Genomic DNA, 3,669 nt, shown 5'->3' with positions numbered 1-3,669 from the left:
TGTGCGTGGAGGCGGGCTTAACGTCTCTGAGAATAACAGGTCTGAGAATCCTGACTTACATAGACGATTGGCTCATCATAGCCGAATCGAAGGAGAAGGTGTTGCAGGACACCGGCCGTGTGCTCGCGCACATCACATCGCTCGGGTTCCAGGTGAACGTGGGCAAGAGCAATCTCACGCCCAGTCAGAATGTCATTTTCCTGGGTTTGGAGTTGAACTCGGTTGCCATGCGAGCGCGTCTCTCTCTAGAGCGCGTTCGCTCTCTAATGAGCTGTCACAGTTCAGAGAAGGGGCGAAAGTGCAATATCGCACATGTCTCAGGATGCAGGGTCTCATGGCTTCATCCACCCAAGTTGTGCCATTAGGACTCCTGAGGATGAGGGCGTTCATGAAATGGGTTTTGTCACTACATTTCAGCCCGATTCACGACCTTTGCCGCTCGGTTACAGTCACGCGCGCGTGCTCTGCAGCTCTGCGCAATTGGAAGAACGTTACGATGCGGAAAGTGGTGACGACAGATGCATCCTTAACAGGCTGGGGTGCCACCCAGGAGGGCAGAACGGTGAACGGTCTGTGGCCAAACAGACTACGTTCAGCACATATAAATTATTTAGAGCTTTTAACCATTTGGAAAGCTCTGAATCATTTTCTGCCTCGCCTGCAGGGACATCACGTGCTGGTACGGTGCGACAATACCACGGCTGTGGCATATATCAACTGTCAGGGCGGCTTGCGCTCGTCGAAACTTCACCTTCTAGCTCACAAGCTCTTGGTGTGGAGCAGACGGGTTTTCTTGTCGCTACGCGCGACTCACGTCCCAGGCATTCTGAACGTCGGCGCAGATCTGCTGTCGAGGGGAAACCCAATCTACGGGGATTGGCGTCTTCATTCGCAGATAGTGGAAATGCTATGGATGAGATTCGGACGGGCGAGCGTAGATCTATTCGCCTCACGCGAAAACTGCCATTGTCCTATGTTCTTCTCTCTAAGGGACATGGACGCGCCCCTCGGGGTAGACGCACTGGCCCACCCATGGCCGAGAGTGCTCCTGTATGCTTTTCCTCCCCTGTGCCTGATAATTCCCACATTGGCCAGGGTGAGAGAGCAGGGCCTGTCTCTCATTCTGATAGCACCCAGATGGCCCAAAGCACCGTGGCTGGCGGAGATAATCCCTCTGTTATACGCCGAGCCATTGTGCCTTCCCGTTCGCACGGATCTATTATCCCAAGCCAACGGGGAGATTTACCACCCCCACCCAAACAGGGTGGCTCTCTGGGCCTGGCCCGTGAGAGGACGAACCTGAACGCACTTGGGCTTTCGCCGCGTGTGGTCACCACTATTCAGAATGCCAGGGCCGTCTCGACACGGTCCTTATATGGCTGTAAGTGGCAAGTGTTCGAGGGGTGGTGTGATGGGCGCGGTATCACATCTTTATCAGTGTTCAGTTCCTGATATTTTGTGTTTCCTTCAAGACCTCATGGATAAAGGCAGGTCCTTTTCCACCATTAAGGTCTACTTGGCTGCTATTTCAGCCTGTCATGTGGGTTTTGAGGGCTCGACCGTCGGTCAGCACCCTCTAATCCGCAGATTTATGAAGGGTGCACGCCGCTCTTTGCCAGTCGTCCGGAGAACTGTCCCGGAGTGGGACCTCTCCATGGTGCTGGAAGCTCTGTCTCAACCCCCTTTTGAGCCTTTGGATAGTATATCCCTTAAGCTGCTGTCTCTCAAGACAGCTTTGCTTTTGGCCTTGGCATCTGCTAAACGTGTCAGTGAGCTACATGCACTCTCGGTTCATCCCTCGTGCTCTAAGTTCTCTCTTAGTGGTGATAAGGTCTTCCTTAAGCCTAACCCGGCCTTCATGCCGAAGTGCTTCCCTGCGTTCACTTCGGAGGTGTTGGAGCTGTCCGCTTTTCACCCTCCACCTTTTAACTCTCTAGAGGATCAGAGGCTGAATGCTCTGTGTCCAGTCCGTGCCTTACAGGCATATATGACCAGGACGAATGCTTTCCGGAAGAGCGACCAGCTCTTTGTTTCATGGGCTCCCCCTCACTTAGGGAGTCCAATTTCGAAGCAACGCCTCTCACATTGGGTTGTGGATGCTATTACCATGGCTTACAAAGCAAAGGGAGTGCAGCCCCCTAGGGGCATCAGAGCTCATTCCACGAGAGGTTTAGCCACCTCTTGGGCTCTGTTTAGGGGAGTGTCACTGCAGGACATCTGCTCCGCTGCCAGTTGGGCTTCTCCTCATACCTTCGTGCGCTACTACCGGTTGGATGTCACCAGTACCTCGGTAGCACATTCGGTTCTAGGGGTGGGGTCGTCTTAGCCCCTCCCTGTAACCCTGTTGGGATATATAACCATTAGGAGTGAATGGGCTGACTGGCCATGTTCATTCCTGTCACCAATCATTACTCCCCCTTTTGGGTATAGATTATGTCTTGGTGGGTTGGGGTTACTATCTCGCATGTGTCCCATGCGTATTTCATGTCCTGCTTGTCCACATTAGTTAGGTGTGGTTTCACCATCGCAGGCTCATGATTAAGGGACGTGTCAGGCACCGCCTCCCCGAGGTGACCGTCCTTCTCTGGCTTCAGAACCTCACTGTGAGTGTATTGGGCAATCGGGGAGCTGTCCATGTCTCTCCCATAGGTGGATCTCGAACACGAGATGATGAAAGAGAACAATAGGTTACTGTCGTAACCCCGGTTCTCTGAAACATCGAGTGGGGAGATCGACCAGCTTTGCCCCGCTTGCCGCACGAGAAGCGAATATACTTACTGAGGAACAGCAGCGCGCCCAGATGTTATATGCCCGTGGGTGAGGGGTGTGGCCTTGGGCATTGGCCGCGCGCTTCTGTCTGTCTAGCCAGACTTGGTGCAATTGGATGCTTCTGCAGAGGTCAGGTACGGATGCCCTTCCCATAGGTGGATCTCTCCACTCGATGTTTCAGAGAACCGGGGTTACGACAGTAACCTATTGTTTTTGTAGGAAAACATTTCTGGATGTTTCTCCACAGGCTGCACTTCAATGGTTACCATCATTTTGCAGTCAGAATCGATGCAGTTTCAAAGGTCTTTGAAAAGCTTCAACGGGCTGGTGAACAATCCAGCTGAGGATTAGGAGCGTATATACCGAAACGATCTCAATCGCTCCTCCAAGTTTTGCAGAGACTGTAGATCAGCTAGTGGCAGTAGGTTTGCTTCAAGGCCTATGTGTTCTTCCCTGACAGATTTTAGACCCTGAACCGTCCTATAGATTATCTTCATTTGGTCCATCATGATCTCTTGATTTGTGAGAATGTTACGCAGGAGGGCTGAAACAAAAGCAAGAAACTGAAATAACCCCCCTAAGTCTATTTGGTACACAATATGTATAAGTGGTACACTATACTACAAATTTCCCAATAAACAAATACTTACAAGTATCAAGAACAGCTTGATGTCTTAATAGTTTTTGTGGATGGTGTTAAACATTCCCTCTCTGACCCTGATCAGGGGAAGTCCAGCTTCTTTGCAGTGGGACAGGGGGTGAGTGACTTCTCTGAAAAGGGTCAGAGAGAGTATAATCTATTGAATAATATTGGAAGACCAAGTAAAAGAAGCAACCGAAATGGGCATGCAACTGGGCGATGCAACTCATGTCAAAGCCATCGCAGCATCAAACACTGGT

General features: G+C 51.3%; 1 pseudogene; it reads left to right on the top strand.

The window, feature by feature from the left end:
- The first annotated feature begins 312 nt into the window (after positions 1-312).
- Positions 313-2,717, top strand: LOC148982114 (uncharacterized; annotated as a pseudogene).
- The last annotated feature ends 952 nt before the right edge of the window (positions 2,718-3,669 follow it).

Source organism: Pimephales promelas, chromosome 3 (assembly GCF_988280905.1).
Source record: "Pimephales promelas chromosome 3, fPimPro1.hap1.1, whole genome shotgun sequence".
Taxonomy (NCBI): Eukaryota; Metazoa; Chordata; class Actinopteri; order Cypriniformes; family Leuciscidae; genus Pimephales; species Pimephales promelas.
This window is presented reverse-complemented; position numbering and strand designations above follow the sequence as displayed.